The sequence below is a fragment of the Bos javanicus genome, chromosome 10 (assembly GCF_032452875.1).
Source record: "Bos javanicus breed banteng chromosome 10, ARS-OSU_banteng_1.0, whole genome shotgun sequence".
Classification (NCBI taxonomy): domain Eukaryota; kingdom Metazoa; phylum Chordata; class Mammalia; order Artiodactyla; family Bovidae; genus Bos; species Bos javanicus.
Genome location: NC_083877.1, coordinates 1,624,801 through 1,644,647, shown reverse-complemented (window position 1 = coordinate 1,644,647; position 19,847 = coordinate 1,624,801). Strand labels below are relative to the sequence as shown.

At 42.4% G+C, this 19,847-nt stretch overlaps 1 protein-coding gene across 7 annotated transcripts in view; it reads right to left on the bottom strand.

The window, feature by feature from the left end:
- The window catches only part of EPB41L4A (erythrocyte membrane protein band 4.1 like 4A), a 295,134-nt gene that overhangs the window by 187,762 nt on the left and 87,525 nt on the right, over nt 1-19,847 (bottom strand). The gene's annotated exons all lie outside the window — the stretch shown is intronic.

Genomic DNA, 19,847 nt, shown 5'->3' with positions numbered 1-19,847 from the left:
AACTCCACAGAAGGCTACTAAGGGCCAACAAACAAGGAAGAGAAACAGTAGTATTAGGAATATGGTGGCCTGTGAAAACGCCCCTTCCAGTTTCTCAGTGAAGATTCCCATTTTTCTTGCCCCGTCAGACTTGGGAGCGTGAAGAAAGATGGGTGGATCCAGGGGTCCTGCTGACCTCAGTGCTCCTTAGTTTGCTTTTAATTTCAAAAATATACATTCATTTCTGTGTTAATATAATTTCAAAAGACTTAATAGGCTCTGAATTTGGTATAAGTATCTTATATTTGAAGTTCATAAGATACAAAAAAATTAGAGGCTTGGTATTCAACTTTAATGTATAAAATGTAAAGATACATAGTTTTCTTTATGTAATAAAATAAATCTGACAAGAATTGTGTTCCCTATCATCAGGAAAACCAAAATTATCAATATGAAGCAGTTAAGAAGAAAATAAAGAAGTAAAGGAAGCTTCTGGCCTTTTATAACTCCATTCAGAAAACTTCATTTAATTGTTAGAATTAATTAACTTACCTTTCAAGTGACAGTAAATAAATGCCTGTGACATATTTCTGGATGGTAAATTATATGCCACTCAAATCTCGGCAATTAGAGATAGATTACTTTTATTACTGACATTTTACCAATATTCTGGAAAGAACAAAGCTACAAGAGGCTTATGATCTCAGAGAAAGACTCCCAGGCAGGACAAGTTTATTTGAAAATACCATCAGTGAGACTTTCAACCAGAACAAAGGATTCTTCAAGTGAGTAACAACACCTTTGCAGATTAACATGACATTACAAACCAGAAAGGCAAGTTTTTACCAGCTGCACAGAATGATAACTATTACATTCTAGACAAACAGCTTACTCCCTCACAAAGGGGAAATGAAGCCTTCAAAAAATTGTTTAATCTCAGGCCTATAAAAAGTCACTATATTTTCATTCAATATTTTTGACAGAATAGATTTCAGGTTCTCTGAAAAAGCAGAAATTACATTAATTTTTTTCAGCTCAGGCCCGTTAGGATAAGGTGAAGCAGGGGCATGGAGGAGACCTTCCTTAGGCACCAATGGTAACTGCTTATCAGGTCAGGTACTGTTAACCACCATATGAAGGCTTTTGACTAAGAGTTACCTTCACCCTAGGTGAAGAAATTTGTAAGAAAAAAAGATTTTCTTAAACCTATTAAAAAGCAGAGACATTACTTTGCCAACAAAGGTCCATTTACTCAAGGCTATGGTTTTTCCAGTGGTCATGTATGGATGTGAGAGTTAGACTACAAAGAAAGCTGAGCACCGAAGAATTGGTGCTTTTGAACTGTGGTGTTGGAGAAGACTCTTGAGAGTCCCTTGGACTGCAAGGAGGTCCAACCAGTCCATCCTAAAGGAGATTAGTCCTGGTGTTCATTGGAAGGACTGATGTTAAAGCTGAAACTCCAATACTTTGGCCACCTGATGCGAAGAGCTGACTCATTTGAAAAGACCCTGATGCTGGGAAAGGTTGAGGGTAAGAGGAGAAGGGGACGACAGAGGATGAGATGGTTGGATGGCATCACTGACTCGATGGACATGGGTTTGGGTAAACTCCGGGAGCTGGTGATGGACAGGAAGGCCTGGCGTGCTGTGGTTCATGGGGTCGCAAAGAGTCGGACACGACTGAGCGACTGAACTGAACTGACATTTAATCATTAAATAAAATAAAATGTGTATTTTTCAAGGTACTACATATAATTTTCACATATAAAAGCTTGCTCACATTGATGGACTTTTCTCAGACTTTCACCTAGTGTTTCTATCATTGTTTCACAAACACCTCCAGGCTTAGTGGCTTCAAGCTGATTTGCTCATGATGTGCCGTCTGGGCAGGGCTCAGAAGGGACAGCTAGTGTCTACTCTGTCTAATGTTGGCTAGAGAGGTCACTGTGGACTCGAGATGGCGTCATTCAAGAGTGACATCTCACCCCAGGCGACTGGAGGGGCTGGAGGGCTGGGAGGCCTTTCTTTCTCCCCTCACTCCCAGTCTCTCCGGCTCCAGGGCCTTTCTCCCAGCGGGGCAGTCTGACTTTATCACGTGGTGATTAGGGCCTCCAAGAGGGCGAGGAGAGACGCTATCCAGTCTCTCAAGGACCAGGCCCAGCAGAGCATCACTCTTGCTACACTCTATTGGTCTAAGTCAGTCCCAGGGCAGCCCAGATGGAAAGGAAGGGAAGGAGACTGTCTCTTGAGGAGTAATACCATGAAGGCACAGGGAATGACTGGAAGAATCACTGGTACTCAACCTTATAGACAACCTACCATATTTTATTTCCTAGTCTCTCTTTACACCTGTTACATTCTTCTCTTTCCCTCCTCTGGTCAACTCGTCTTCACTATAATGTTTCAAATGACACGTCTCATTTAATGTACTTCCTTTTCTTGCGCTTTGCAGATACTGTGTTTTTCACAACATGGAGGTTTGTGGCAACCCTCCATTGAGCAGCTCTCTCGGCACCATTTCTCCAACATTTGCTCACTTCACGTCTCTGTGTCACATTTTGGTAATCCTCAAGAATAGTTAAATCTTTTTCATTATTATTATATATTATGGTGATCTGTGACAGTGATCTCAGATGTTACACTGTAAAAAGATTATGACTTGAAGGTTCAAATGATGGTTAGCATTTTTCAGCAATAAAGAATTTCCTATTTAAGGTATGTCCCTTTTTTTAGACATTATGTGATTGTACACTCATTAGACTATGGAATAGTGTAAACACAAGCTTTATTCTATCCACACTGTACAACTGTCATACAACCCACATTTCCATTACAACTGAGCCACACATGCAGCTGTGACTCCACAGTACCATCACAGAACGGTATCAGATTTAAAATGCATCGCCCCAACATGAATGATGGTGTTTACTTTCATGTCTCAAACACTTAGAGGGCTGGGAGAAACTAATCTCACCTTCTCTCCCTTCCTTCCTGAATAACTGAAACATTCCACTGAAAAGCCAGGAGAATCCCTCCTTTTTCTTCAACACTTGTTAGCAACAGACAGCAGATCAGGGCTGAGCAGGGTGGTTGGGTATCTGGTGCAGCTGGAGGTTGAGCCAAACAGTTGTCTGGGCAAGGATGGCCACCGAGGAAGGCAGCGGAGTGAAGTAATAATAAGCAGGTATATTGTGAAAATGGAGAAGACAATGGCAACCCACTCCAGTACTCTTGCCTGGAGAATTCCAGGGACAGGGGGCCCTGGTGGGCTGCCATCTATGGGGTCGCACAGAGTCGGACACAACTGAAGCAACTTAGCAACAGCAGCAGCATATTGTGAAAAATAGGAGCCAAAACGGAGTTACACAAAGGAGAAAACAAGAATGAATCTTGTGGTGTAAATACATGGTTTGGTATTTTCAGGTTAATGTGTGTGTGCATATACACCCCAGTTCTCTAGACCTTCCCACTGAGTGGGCACGGGAGCAGTGACACCTGGAGAGCAATGACCAGTCTTGTGCCTGGAACTTCAGTTCTAAATATCATTCTCTACTCCTTAGAAAACAGACCAATTCAAGCCTTGGACAGGGAAATAAAAGACCTAAAATGATTTTTTATTACAGAAAGGAATGGTGTGCTCAAAGAATGATGGGGCCCTTCCAAAAGAACAGAAGTGTTAGTTTGAAGGGAATTCTTACCAATCAAATCAGGCACAATTTGAACACCACTGTAAGTGAAAATATCAGATTATAATCCTCTGAGAGGAATCCCTGAGTTCATGTGAAACAGAAATAAATAATGAATAAACAGAAGAGAAAACACTTCTTTATAACAAAATGCCAACTTGTAAATGCCAGGAAAATGACAGAATTAGAAAATGACCATCATGGTTATGACTGATTCAACTGAGATGCATCAGCAATGATAAATGAGTGGGTGAAAAGCCAGAGGATGAATAGAATATTTTACAAGGTCTTAGAATATCACCGCACAAAATCTTTATTACAAAGAATAAAAAAGTAACTTTACAGTGAAAAAAATCTAGCGTCTTTACCTTAATCAAATTTAATTTCTCCAGTAGTGGGACAAATTGACATCAAGTACCACCTCAAAAAGGATGCAACAAATATAGCACTACTTCAGTGTTTTTCCTGCCAAAGCTATCTAAGCTGAATTTAATACTGAGGAAATGTGAGGCAAGCCCAACTTGAGGGACACTGTACAAAACATCCGGTGTAGTCTCTTCAGAAATCATAAGGTCACAAAAGTACTGAGTAACCATTCCAGACTGAAGGAGAGCTGAACAACATGTTAACAAAATGCCATGAATAATCTGATTTGGATTATTTTGTTCTAAAGGGGACAATGTTGGGACAGCTGACAGAATTTGAACGAGGCTTTGGATTAAACAGCTAGACTACATCTCATTTCCTGATATTGACAGCTGTGCCAACATTATGCTGCAGAGGGTCCCTGTCTATAGGTAATTGGCACTAACGCATTCAGAGGTAAGAAGTCAGGTTTTCAATTAACAAATGGTTCAGTAAGAGAAAAAATAATGATAAAGCCTATGTTGTTAACATGTTAACTGCATCTATGAGTGAAGAGGATAAGAGTTTATACTATTTACAATTCATGATTGTATGATTTTTTGACATATGATTATATGATTTTTTGACAAAATTTCTTCAATTTGGGGGAACTTTCAAATTTAAAAGATAAAGTGGGGACTTCCCTGGTGGCACAGTGGACAGGAGTCTGCCTGCCAGTGCAAGGGACACAGGTTTGATCCCCGGTCTGGGAGGATTCCACATGCCGCAGAGCGGCTGAGCCCAAGTGCCGCACCCACTGACAGCCTGCGTGCCCGAGGGCCCCACCCAGCGGGCCCCCGAGTGCACGCCTGAAGCCCACGCACAGAGGGCCGGAGCTCTGCAACGAGAGAGTGAGACCTGTGAGCGCTGCAACGGAGAGCAGCCTCCACCCACCTCAAGTAGAGAAAGCCCACGCAAAGAATAAAGGCCCAGTATAGCCGAAAAGAAAATGGACAAAATATTTTTAAACTTATCAAAAAATGATAAAGTGAGGCTTTGTTAATATTTCGTTCTGTCATAATAATTCAAAGTCACCTAAGCCAAAATCACATAAAAAAACTGCTAACGCTTTTATTGGTGCATACTAGTACTTAACATATATTAACTCAGTGCTTACAGCAACCCTGTGAGTTGGAGGTGATACTACAGCTAACACGTCCCATCTGCCAAGCACTTGACACTGATCTAAGAACACCACATCTTTCCATAAAGAGGAGACTCACTGAATCCTCATATCAACTCAAGGATATACGTGTTGTCATTTTCCTCATTTCAGAGACAAGACAATCAGAACCCATAAGTAAAGCAAATTTCCCTGAGAGAACACAGACAGTAAATGGCAGAGTTAGGATTAAAACCTAGGCTGTCTGGCTCTAGAAACCGTGCTCCAAATTGCTCTTACACTGTGAAGAGAAAGCGAGAAAAGGGGTGTGAGGCCAGAATTCTCTCAAATCTCCTATGGAGAGTTTCTCAAAATCTGTGTTAGAGCCAAAGGATCCACCTGAGTTAACCGCAGATCTTAAAGCTCCCTAAAATGATCTGGCCAGAAATTTCAGTTCGTTCTATCTCGGAAGACAAGGTGACTGGTCCTGGAAGGACTTCTCATTCTAGTGACCCCAGCAGACCTCCAGGGTCACGGTGCTGGCGAGGCAAACCACTAGAGCATCTAGCAGCTCCTCCAAATACCGTGGTCGACGAGTCTCAGTTTGATGGCTTATACTCATCTATTGACACACACACACACACACACACACACGAGCTTTTACCTTCCAGTACTTGATTTATCACAGCCCAGCAGCCCTCTTAGCCTGTCTGAGAATGAGGCATCCAGGGTAAAACAAACTCAAATTACAGCCCAAGTAAGAAGGCTTGGCCACTTGAGTAGGGGAACCCAAGATGAAAAACTAGAAGAGTATCTATTAAAAACAAACAAAAAATAATAAAGGAGAAAAGGTAATGGGGATTTTTAAGATGATACTCTTAGAACACACCAAAAAAAGGCTTCCTGAAATCAAACAGCATGACTTCTGAAATTAAGATGTCAACAGACACAATGGGAAAGAGTGCGATCACTACTGATCAGAAAGACCAGATAAGCGTAAGTGAAAATAACAGAGACATAAAAGATATAATCAGAAGATAGAACATGCAGAAAACAGGTTCTCCTAGAAGAGTAAGAGTAACAGAGATGAAATAAACTGGAAGGGAAAGTGGGAGGGGACAAAACAAAAGAAAACCTCCCTGAGCTGAAAGAAGGGATACTTCTCTAGATGGAGAGGTCTCACAGTAAGCTCAGGCAGTATTAATGAGGAATAAAGAATACACATGCCTAGGCTTGTGAAATACTTTAACTGAGAAGGGAAATCATCTGCCATCATACATCTTACTAAGTTATGTAAACATAACTTTGGAGAAGGCAATGGCAACCCACTCCAGTACTCTTGCCTGGAAAATCCCATGGACGGAGGAGTCCATGGGGTCGTGAAGAGTCGGACATGACTGAGCGACTTCACTTTCACTTTTCACTGTCATGCTTTGGAGGAGGAAATGGCAACCCACTCCAGTGTTCTTGCCTGGAGAATCCCAGGGACAGGGGAGCCTGGTGGGCTGCCGTCTCTGGGGTCGCACAGAGTCGGACACGAATGACGAAACTTAGTAGCAGCTGCAAACATAACTTTACTACTTCAAGAAACTCTTACCCAGGAAGATGAAGCTACAAACAATTTTATTGTTTTAGGAACTTCCAAAAACCTACTTATTTAAACAATAGATGGCTCAACTAACCCTTATTAAGATCATGGCATCTGGTCCCATCACTTGATGGCAAATAGATGGGGAAACAGTGGAAACAGTGTCAGACTTTATTTTTCTGGGCTCCAAAATCACTGCAGATGGTGACTACAGCCATGAAATTAGAAGACACTTACTCCTTGGAAGGAAAGTTATGACCAACCTAGACAGCATATTAAAAAGGAGAGACATTACTTTGCCAACAAAGGTCCGTCTAGTCAAGGCTATGGTTTTTCCAGTGGTCATGTATGGATGTGACAGTTGGACTATAAAGAAAGCTGAGCACCGAAGAATTGATGCTTTTGAACTGTGGTGTTGGAGAAGACTCTTGAGAGTCCCTTGGACTGCAAGGAGATCCAACCAGTCCATCCTAAAGGAGATCAGTCCTGGGTGTTCATTGGAAGGACTGATGTTGAAGCTGAAACTCCAGTACTTTGGCCACCTGATGTGAACAGCTGACTCATTTGAAAAGACCCCGATGCTGGGAAAGATTGAGGGCAGGAGGAGAAGGGGACGACAGAGGATGAGATGGTTGGATGGCATCACCGACTCGATGGACATGGGTTTGGGTAAACTCTGGGAGTTGGTGATGGACAGGGAGGCCTGGTGTTGCTGTGGTTCATGGGGTCACAAAGAGTCGGACACGACTGAGCGACTTAGAGTCAATATGCCTTACTCAGCCCACCAGTCTTAAATTGTTTTACCAAAAACCTGGTCTAATTCTATGTCCTTGCTCTGAACAGGCTGCCTCAAATCAGACCCTGACAAACCTCACAAATCTCCCATCTTTGTCCTCCCTCCTCTGAAAAACAGTCAGTCATAGTCTCTTTCATTGCAGTAAGCGATAAACTAAACTTAGCTTTATCTATGGGTTTCCCTGGTGGTTCAGATGGTAAAGAATCTGCCTGCAGTGCAGGAGACCCAGGTTCAATTCCTGGGTCAGGAAGAGCCCATGGAGAAGGAAATGGGAACCCACTTCAGTATTCTTGCCTGGAGAATTCCATGGACAGAGGAGCCAGATGGCTACAGTCCATGGGGTCACAAACACCTGGACACAACTGAGCAGCTAACACTAACACACTTGTTTTATCTATACTGTATTCTTCAGTCTTCTTAGAATCAGCAGTCAGAGACTAAAGACTAAGAGGAAATCACTCAGGCTGCCCAGGTGGCTCAATGGTAAAGAATCTACCTGCCAATGCAGGAAACACAGGAGACAAGCGTTCCATCCCTGGGTCAAGAAGAGCCCCTGGAGTAGGAAGTGGCAACCCTCTCCAGTACTCTTGCCTGGAAAATTCCATGGACAGAGGAGTCTGGTGGGGTACAGTCCATGGGGCCAGACTCGGACACTACTGACCACAAATAAAGTCACTTACACAAGTTGAATAGAGGATTTACAGAAGAAAAAGGATTAGATTAGCATCAGATTTCTTGACTGCAGTACTGGAAACAAGAGCACAGGTATATAGTGACTACTGAAGAGAAAAAGCCTAACCCAGCTGTTCTTCACCTGTCAGGAAAGACATAAACCCTTTTTTTGAACATGAAAAAGTAAGAAGCTACTTAACCAATGAACTCAACCTGAGGAAATCTTGGAGGTTGTGCTCTAACTGGAGAGAGAACTCAAAATGTGAAGGACAATAAAGAGGGCAGAAGTGGCTCGATGTATCCACGTTGTGGATAAAGTATAAAGCTGATATGACTCAATTTATAGTCTATAACTTAAATGTTTATTATGAGACATACAATAAGAAGAAACGTAATAAATAGATGAGAACAAAAAAATTCTAACCTGTCTAGGTAAAACTCAAAGCAGGGATACTCTCTTTAATTTCTGTTATTATAGAATTTTTAATTATAGCAGCTCTCAAAGTATTCAGTGGGGAAAGAACCACTAAAAAAACAGACAAGCAAAGAATGTCCATTTTCATGCTGAGGTGGGTAGAAAACTGAGCAGAAATGTGACCACGGACCAAAGAAAGTAAAAGAGTGAACACGACAAAGTGTAATAAAAGATAAGTAAAAGGTAGATGGAAAGGATAAAAACACACGTAGCATTTAGGATGATAAGTATGAGTTATGCAAGAGTGACAGTCTTTTGGACTCTGCGGGATCTATTTTATGGAAATAAAAAGCACCAGCTATACAGCCAGAGATGTTTACTGCTGCCCTGAGAGTGGCAAAATAAAATCCCCCAGCCTGGGGGGCCACCAGCTGAAAATTGACTGAATAAACCACAGTCGTCCAAAATGAGAAATTATGCAACGATTAACAAGGTGAATAAATAAGGTATTTTACTTACAAAAGCAGAGTCGTGTTTTAAGTGACTAATATGGAATTAAGTTTTTTTCTATGTATCTCTGCCTTTTGAATATTTTTTACAACAGTTTGTTTTACTTTTGCAACGCCAAATTTAAGAATTTCAAATTTTGTAATTTCAAAAGCATCTAAGGAAAAGAAAAGAAAAGGTTATGGGGAGGTCATCCCTTGACAAGAGAACAGCACAGAGGCAGCTGAAGGTGAGTCAGGGCCCTCGGTTTCACCCAGCTCTGCTCCTGCCCCACTGTGTCATCTCTGGTGGGCTGCTGAACCACTCAGGGGCCCAGTCTCTTCACTTGTGAAATGGGGTAAGCGAACTGAACTCTTTCCAGCTCTGGCAGGCAGGGAATATGCAACAAAAAGTGTAGACTGAATCCTTTGGAAACCCCCACTGTCTGCCTCTTTCTCTGGGAACTTAGAGTTATCCAAATTCTGGTCAAGGGTCAGTGCTGCCAATCCACCTTGAAGGCATAACCACCTCCCACTCAGTAGAAAATTCCACCAGGAGGTTATCAAGAGAACTGACAGATCTACACAGAAACTGGGCAAAAACTATTTCCTGGAGTCCCTTCGTCAAACAGGGCTCAGTTTCATAGGTGAGGCAATAAACCATCTCCCTTGGGTATTACTGGCCAAGGGGTAATTCAAAATAATTAGGTATAAGATGTTTCTTTTCATCTCAAATTTCTGAAAAAGATATTTTAAAAGGAAGAATACTATCAGAACCAAAGTTTTTTTTTAAGTTTTATAAATTGACTTTCGTCATTGAAAGCGTTCTACTCACCATGCCTCTAACAGACAGGGTCTTGCTCCAGTTCCTGTTACTTCATTTAGTGTTCTTACTTCCTGAAGTATGTGATATACAGCAGTTCACAGGGCAAAGGCTGGGACTCTCTCAACTCACCCTCTCTCCTTTGTTTTCATCACTACTTCCTTTTTCTTGTTTCTGCTCTCCACTTTTAAGGATCAACCAAATGACTAAAACCTTACACACCTACCCCATGTAAGTTCTACAGTCAATCAAAAATCTTTAGAGGCGACAGAGCACTAACAGTATCACAAAATCAGGTATTTATTCACTCAACAAACATTCGCTGAGCATCTGACCATACACTGTACTAGAGACATTCCATATCGTATTTAACCCTCACGACAGCTGTGTAAAACAAGTCAACGCAGCTTCCCTCTTACATATGGGGAAACCAAGGCTAAGGAAGGTCAGCTGAGTGACTTGTCTAAGTCACGGAACCAGCTGAGTGCCTAAGCTCAGATACGCACCTGGGCTCCCACGTTCATGGTCCTTTCTGAACATGATGTTAAGGCTCAGAAGAGCAGACATATTTCTGGCTTAGAGTAATTTGAAAAGGCCTCCTCAAAGAAAAGAAATTCAACATATTATGGAGTAAAGATAGCTTTTTTAAGAAGGAACCCTCCATGTTTAAATTTATTAATTCTAAGATATAAATATCTTTTAAAGCTTCTTTTAGGGCTTCCCTGGTGGCTCAGCAGTGAAGAATCCGCCTGCCAATGCAGGAGATGGGGGTTTGATCCCTGAGTACGGAAGATGCCCTGGAGAAGGAAATGGCAACCCACTCCAGTATTCTTGCCTGGGAAATCCCATGAACAGAGGAGCCTGGTGGGCTACAGTCCATGGGGTCGTAAAAGAGTCAGATACAACTTAGTGACTAAACAATAGCAAAGCTCCTTTTAAGGATATAAAATGTTAAAACTATCTATACCTACTTAGTAAGACATTTTTCTGTTTAACAGAAATTGTAAGCTACAAACTTCAGCTGTAAATAGAAGCACCTTGAATATAGTGAACAATTAATAACTACTCTTCAATAACAGAAAGAAAGCTAGGAGGCCAGCACTGGATTCAAAATGGGGTCTGGTTGTCCAGTCAATCCACCGTTCGTGTTCACTGCAGTTCTACAACTTTTTATTAAATGCAGTCTCCACGTATCAGTTTATTTCTTCTTCATATATTCATTGTATTTCTAATATTTGGGCAAGTTACAGTCCTTCAAAAAGATGCTGTATAATACTGGAGAGAAAGATTCTACATAACAAAATAATCTTAGTTGAATGCATTTCCCAAAGAAATAACATAATGAATAAAGAGTTGTAGTTCTTGAGCAGAAAAGGATTCTGTATCTGATAACTATTTTCTAATGGTTATATCTAAACTGTTCTTTTTAATGAAGTGATTTGTATAGTTATATAAGTAGTGAAATAGAGCTAACTTAAGAATTTGCCCCAGAACGGATTAATAACCAGAGTAGAGACTAGAATCCAATTCTCCTAACTGTTTAATATTTATCCTGCTCATTTAATATGTTGTTCACTTTGTAAACACTTTGTAAGCAACTAGTATTTCCCTAAAAAGTGGCAAAAAAATCAAATTTTCACCATTCAAACTAAACTGTACCACCAACTTTTTCTGAAATTGTATTATTTTCTCACTAATCCTCACGTAGCATAGCACCTAATGTGTGTGTGTGTGCTTAGTCGCTCAGTCATAACTGACTCTTTGTGACCCCATGGACTGTAGCCTGCCAGAGCGGAGTGGGTAGCCATTCCCTTCTCCAGGACATCTTCCCAACCCAGGGACTGAACCCCAGTCTCCTGCACTGCAGGCAGATTATTTAATGTCTGAGCCACCTGGGAAGCCAAAGCACCTAATAAAACTTCTCAATTCCTTGGATTTTTTTTTTGGTGGGGGGGGCGGAGCGTGGTGAAATAGAAGGAAATGCAAATGTACTAGAAGAATGAGAATCACCAACTCCTAAATCACAGCTCTTACAAACTTAAATTCTTTCGTGGCACTTATTAAAGCACAGTTCATTCAGTTTCTCCATTCCAAGGGAGTTCAACCAAAATGCACAGTGAAACGTTAACAAGGGCCATGAGGCACGGTCTCTGTTTCAAAGCAGCCTGAACAGTGCAAATTTAAGCAGCCCCCTGTGCCCTGAGACCTATGCATCCAATATGGGAGCCATGGCCACACGCGGCTACTGAATCCTTGACGTGTGTCTGGTCCAAATCAAGAGGTCCTGTAAGTATAAAATACATACTGGACTTTGAAGGCAATATAAAAAGAATAATTTTTATATTAATTACATGTCAAAATAATATTTTAGATCTATTGGGTTAAACAAAATGTTATTAATTTTTAAATGCACCTACTAGAAAATTTTAAATTACCTGTGTTTCACATTATATTTTTAGTGGACACCTCTACACGGAAGCTTTTCTTGATAAAGGAACACAAATGCTGATAGCTGGTTTCCTGAGTTGGCAAGAGTTCTAACAGTCCTGATAACTAACTCTTTCATCACAAATCCTCCCAATCTAGTCCTGGCTCTGCTTTAACTAGCTGGATGTCCCAAAACTGCCACTGAACTTCTCCAGCCCTAAATCCTCATCCATAAACTCAGAGAACATTTAATACCAAGGCATCATTTTAAACAATGAAGACACTGAGACCACATTTCCTGCCTTCCAGCTCATTGCTCCTTTCACTGCACAACTCACCACACCCACTTCCTGATTTTATCTACTCAGTGACCCCGCAGTGCATCTCTAATCCCAGGGACTGGCCAGAAAACAGGTGTCACTCTACAGGAAAGGAGAGTGTAGATGGATCTGAAGTATAGATCTATTATACAACAGGGGACCTTTTCAGAAACCCCTCCCTCAGCTGAAAGGAGAGGACTTTCCCACACCAGGTAGCCCACAGGATTATTTGTAATATCAAAGGGATGCAGAATTCCGGGCATCTTCACAGCTCTAGGCAAGGCTGTGTGATCTCAGGCAAGTCTGCTGAATCATGGGCAAACTCGATTTCCTCATTTGCAAAATGCATTAATAATATCTGTCCAACCCACATCATAGGCTGGTTTGGAAGATGAAATAAAACCTCTTCAAAACCAGAAAGTGCCACAAACACAGTCATGGTCTCATTTCCGTCGCATAATGCTAGCCTGTGCGCAAGCAGCGTGTGAACCAGGCTCCACAGCGCTGGAAGACAATAAAGGCACACTTTGATACCTGGCTAAATTCACTTCTTTTTTAGGTGAACAAAAGAATAGATATAGATCATGTTTTTTAACTTAAAAAAAAAAAGGATGAAGCTAAGGAATAAAGAGCTTACCTTCATCCTGCATATAGTATGCTTCAGGCTTTGTTCCACATTTTGAATATTATCAGATTTTATCAGAACAACTTATTCTTGAGATGAGGAAACTAAGGTGCAGAAAGGGACTATTCTAATGCCCTTACGTAAGGCAGGAAGAGACCAGACTTGACCCCAGGCCAAGTGGCTATGCGGCTCATGCTGGCAACTGTGCTGTCCTGCCTCCACTGTCTTGGTATAAACTAAAAAGCCTAATACTCTTGGGCCTGTGTGTCAACACCTCCAAATTGATAACCTCTGGAAACAGCGTCAGCAGGATGGGTGTGTACAGGGTGAGAGGCTTTCATTCTGTAGCCTCCTGTACTGGTTCAAGTTTCTGACCTTGTATACCTTGTTTTTGTCCACAGACTATTTTAAGTAAGGGAGTCATCCTTCAACACACCAAAGGAGCTGCCTTTCTAGTCTTACAAATCCTTAAACCAACATGGTAGGAAAGCCACGGCCTCTACATCAGCAAACCCAAACCCAAATCCAAATTCCAATTCCCACTACATAATACTCACTGACATGTGGAGAAGTTCCTTAGCCCTCTGCTAAGGTTCCTTAGACCAGCTGCTTCTTGCACAAGGACAAAACTCCACATTCCTCACAGGTCTGCTGTGGAGATGGATGTACGCCAAGAATCCGGTCCCAAATTGGTGCCTAGCCATAACTCAAAACCATCACTTCTGCTCCATTCCCCTTTATAACTACTCAGATCCACTGGTTTTATATTTAAAATGGTGAGTATGTTGACCTGCTACACCAGACAAATGACCCCAAATGAAAGTGAAAGTCGATCAGTCATGTCCGACTCTTTGTGACCCCACGGACTATACAGTCTATGGAATTCTCCAGGCCAGAATACTGGGGTGGGTACCCTTTCCCTGCTCCAGAGGATCTTCCAAATCCAGGGATCGAGCCCAGGTCTCCCACATTGCAGGTGGATTCTTTACCAGCTGAGCCACAAGGGAACCCCAAGAATACTGGAGTGGGCAGCCTATCCCTTCTCCAGTGGATCTTCCTGACCCAGGAATTGAACTGGGGTCTCCTGCATTGTTGGAGAACTGAGGGTCTTCTGTGGTTTCAGAATCTGGTGTGTCCTCTTCCCACTAACATGCTGAACCAAAGAAACACTGGGCATCCAGGGCCAGAGCAGCAGAGGGCAAGGGCCAGCTGGGCATAGCCCTCTGGAGACTGCTGCTGCCTCCTGACAAGTCTCATTAGAGCAAAGTTGTCAGCCTCCACTCCAGCACTGGGTCAGCAGATCCTTGAAGGCACAGCTACAGGAGTTGGGAGGCAAGGGGTTTCAGCCCCCAGGAGCAAACACCCCCTGTCCCTTAACCAATGTGGGCAGCAGCAACTGGGGAGCTGCTAACTCAACAGAAGATCTGCTGTCCGTGGTATCCAAGGGGTGCCTGCCTCCAGGATGTGTGAGAACAACCTAAGTTTCTTTTTCAAAATACTGATCCTTCACCTCCCACCCTGTCCTGTCCATGTGACTGCCAAGGACAGAAAGGCATTAGAATCACAGCAAGAATTTCTTATTAAGGATACGATGCTACCAACCAGCTCCCCATCAAAACAAGTGAACTGAGAATGGAAACTGAAGAAATATAAGGGATCTAGTCTGTGGGACCAGGAATGAAAGCAAAGGCATTCATGACCTCCACTTCTATCCTCAAGGAGATGGGCACAACATTACAAGAGTTAAATTCCAAAATCTTAAGAAGATAAAAAGTAAAGGAGTCTTTTTGGTTTTGCTCTCCATCCAAACAATCTCATTCCTATGGACTGTGACCCGCGCAAACAATCTCATCAACTTTCCTTATTCTACTCTCTAACCATTCTTACTGCACACAGCCTGAGGTGCAGTGGTACTACTTCTGTTACTTGGAGTAATCATCTGTTTGAGGCACCACCCAGGACCTTTTCAGTGTGACAAGATCTGCCATGAAATAATGTCTTGTGGGGGTTTTTTGGTTTGTTTTACAGTCTGTAACAGACTCACAAAAATAGAAAACAGATTTACGGTTGCCAACCAAGGGTTAGGGGAGAAGGAATGGATTGGGAGGTTGGGGTTAGCAGATGAAAACTAGTATGCTGCCGCTGCTAAGTCGCTTCAGTCGTGTGCGACTCTGCGAGCCCAGAGACGACTCTATATAGAATATAGAAAACTATAGTCAACATGCTGTGATAAACCATGATGGAACGAACACAAAGAAAGAACGCACACGCATGTATAACCAAATCACTTTGCTGTACAACAAATTCACACAGCATTGTAAATCAACCATACTTCAATAAAATAAACAAAGTAAAGTCTGAATAAAACTCTGGGCTACAAAAGATGTGGGTACTGTTGTTCCCATATGACGTAGGGCCTCTATGAAATCACCCCTTCTACTCCCTAGTCCAGGCACTATTTGTTTTTTTTTTTTTTGCATTTGTGGTTATCTTTTACTTGCCTATTCGTTTATTTTGGGTCTTCACTGCTGCACGTGGGCCTTCTCCGGCTGCAGGGAGCGGAGGCTGCTCTGTGTCGTGGTGCACAGCTCTCTCACTGCAGCGGCTTCTTGCTGCGGAGCACAGGTTCCCGGTGCACACGCTGCAGCAGTTGAGGCTCCCGAGCTCCAAGAGTGGGCTCAGGAGTTATGGTTCGTGGACTTCAGTTGCTCCATGTTATGTGGAATCTTCCCAGACCAGGGATCAAACCTGTGTCCCCTGCACTGGCAGGTGGATTCTTACCCACTGCATCACTGGGGAAGTCCCTCTGGTTGCCTTTCATTTCTCTTCTTTGTGCATTCTTTCTTTTCTAACTCTTACATTTCACTGCCACTACAATTTATATTTTAAGCCCTGATAGCACTTAGAATAATAGAGATTACCAACAGGTAAAATTAGGAATGGAAAGTATACACAGATATGATGGAACTATGGCTATTTAAAAATTGACCTATTTTGGAGGTATTTCCCTGGTGGTCTAGCAGCTAAGACTCTACCCTCCCAATGCAGGGAGCTCAGGTTCCATCTCTGGTCAGGGAACTAGATCCCACATGCCACAACTAAGAGTTTGCATGCGGCATGTGCCCCTAACTAATCCTGGTGCAGCCATATAAACCAATAAAAGCATATTTTTAAAAACTGACCTATTTTGTTTAAAAAGCACTGCTTATGTACTTTGTTGCTGTGTTCAGTTTCTAAATCATGTCCAATTCTTTGCAACCCCATAGACTGTAGCAAACTAGGCTCCTCTGGCCTCCACTATCTCCCAAAGTTTGCTCAAATTCATGCCCATTGAGTCAATAATGCTATCTAACCATCTCATCCTCTGCTGCCCCCTTCGCCTCCTGCCTTCAATCTTTCCCAGCATTAAGGTCTTTTGTAATGAGCTGGCTTTTCGAATCAAGTGGCCAAAGTACTGGAGCTTCAGCATCAGTCCTTCCAATGAATATTCAGGGTTGATTTCCTTTAGAATTGACTGGTTTGATGTCTTGCAGTCCAAGGGACTCTCAAGAGTCCTCCAGCACCACAATTTAAAAGCATCAATTCTTTGACACTCAGCCTTCTTTATGATCCAGCTCTGACCATATGGACCTTTGTCAGCAAAGTGCTGTCTCTGCTTTTTAATACACTATCTAGGTTTGTCATAGCTTTCCTTCCGAGGAGCAAGTGTCTTTTAATTTCATGGCTGCAGTCCCTGTTGGCAGTGATTTGGGAGCCCAAGAAAATAAAATCTGTCACTACGTCCACTTTTTGCCCTTCTATTTGCCATGAAGTGATGGGATAGCATGCCATGATCTTAGTTTTTTGACTGCTGAGTTTCAAGCCAGCTTTTTCACTCTTTCATCAAGAGGCTCTTATTTCCTCTTCATCTTCTGCTTTTAGAGTGACATTACCTGCATATCTGAGGTTGCTGATATTTCTTCTGGCAATTTTGATTCCACCTTGTGATTCAGCCTGTCATTCCGAATAATGTACTGTGCATGTAAATTAAATAAGCAGAGGCAATGTACAGCCTTGTCATATTCCTGTCCCAATTTTGAACCAGTCAGTTGGTTCATGTCTGGTTCTAACTATTGCTTCTTGACCTGCATACAGGTTTCTCAGGATCCTGTGGCTCTTCACAAATAGCGGAAGGCTTTCTTCCTTCACTCTTTTAAAAGCAACACAACATACCAATCAAGAGATTAGTGTCCAAAGTCTGGGGAAAGGTTCTTCATAGATTCAGATCATGCACGATGTGTGGTACACGGAGAACAGGGAGGTAGTGGGTAATATTTAAACATAACTCACATTTAACACTATAGAGTTCCCAGTGCCTGCAAAGGCTAAGAGTACTGAAATCATTAGTAGCACTTTGCCGAGCAGGAGGCCTAACTGCAGAACTGTTTTTCCCTCCATCAACTTAATACCTGAAACCAACACAATATTATAAATCAACTATATTTCAAAATAATAATAATAAAGTGGAGGCATCCCTCAAAGGCTTAAAGGTTTGGGAACAAGCCTCTGACTAAGGAGCTACATCCCTGAGCAGGCTGCATTTCCCAGGCAAGAGCCCTAATTCCTCCTGGTTCTGCTGGGCCCTCCCCTATAGGAAATGAACTGGGGAGTGGGAAGATGTCAAGCAAGGGGGATGGGACAGTGGTAGGAGCGTGTATGTCAGCACTGCTGACCCCACAGCCAATTAAGGCACCACAAGCTGGTCTCCACGGGAAGCTGCAGCCAGCCTCAGACAGAAGGATAACGGCTGTGACACCAAGCCCCAGGAGATGTGGTCTTGATGAATATTAAACAAACACACACACACCAAGTGGAGACAATCCAGGATGCTATGTTTGCAGTCCCTCTTCTCAGAAATGGAAAGGGTGGCCACAAGGGGAAGATGTGTCTCCCCCAAACTGCTTGGCTTCCTCTGGTCCTCTTTTCTTCACCACACTCTCCTGCACTTACAGGTTGTAGGAAATTCTTTCTCTGGCTGCTACATATTGACAGCAATTCTGATCCCACTCTTTCCAGGACACATGTCACCAGCTCAGCTTTTGCATAAATCCTTCTCGGGCAACCTGCCTGCCTGTCAGGGCCCCTGATCAGCCTGGAGGGGTATCACACTGAATTATTCTAAATTGATGTTGTTACCAGCAGTTTCCCCTGTAAATATATGGAAACAGCTTGCTCAGCACCCACTTCAGGTCATCCCAAGGACCACAAAACACAATTAATGGTGAGTCTAAGAAAATGAAAAGTAAGAGATGACAGACATCCCACCCGGCAAAGCCAAACATTAAATTTTGACAGAGAAAAGAACTGGAACAAACATATGTGACAAACAACCTTAGGAAACATATTACTAAATCCTGGCCTAGAATGGGATTTTTTTACTTCCATTAAGTTAACATAGAATAAAAAGAACCACTTTGTCATTAGGGGAAAGAAGACAGGGTGGCTTTTTGCACTGAATGGGCATAAAGGGGCCAGAACACAGGATGCCTCGTGAGGACCCAGCCAAGGCCCTACACAGTGGATCCAAGAACAGGGGAGAGATCTCCATCCCTGAAAAGCAGAAACTAAAAGCACCTCCACTAGAGTCGGAATCTTCCCAAGCACCAAACTCACAAAAAAACCCTCCTTCTTCAGCAGTTAGAAATTGTTTCAGTCTTATAAAGAATTAATCATCTATGCTCTTTTTTTCAACCAGGAAAATGTAAACATAATATAGATTCATCAATGATCAATGCAAAAAAAAAAAGGAAAACAATATAATGGAAAAGACGAGAGATCTCTTCCAGAAACTTAGACATACCAAGGGAACATTTCATGCAAACATGGCCTCAAAAAGGACAGAAATGGTATGGACCTAACAGAAGCAAAAGATATTAAGAAGAGGTGGCAGGAATACACAGAAGAACTATACAAAAAAGATCTTCATGTCCCAGATAATCACCATGGTGTGATCACTCACCTAGAGCCAGACATCCTGGAATGTGAAGTCAAGTGGGCCTTAGGTAGCATCACTATGAACAAAGCTAGTGGAGGTGATGGAATTCCAGTTGAGCTATTTCAAATCCTGAAAGATGATGCTGTGAAAGTGCTGCACTCAATATGCCAGCACATTTGGAAAACTCAGCAGTGGCCACAGCACTAGAAAAGGTCAGTTTTCATTCCAATCCCAAAGAAAGGCAATGCCAAAGAATGCTCAAACTACCGCACAATTGCACTCATCTCACACGCTACTAAAGTGATGCTTGTAATTCTCCAAGCCAGGCTTCAGCAATACGTGAACCGTGAACTTCCAGATGTTCAAGCTAGTTTTAGAAAAGGCAGAGGAACCAGAGATCAAATTGCCAACATTTGCTGGATCATCGAAAAAGCAAGAGAGTTCCAGAAAAACATCTACTTCTGCTTTATTGACTATGCCAAATCCTTTGACTGTGTGGATCACAACAAACTGTGGAAAATTCTGAAAGAGATGGGAATACCAGACCACCT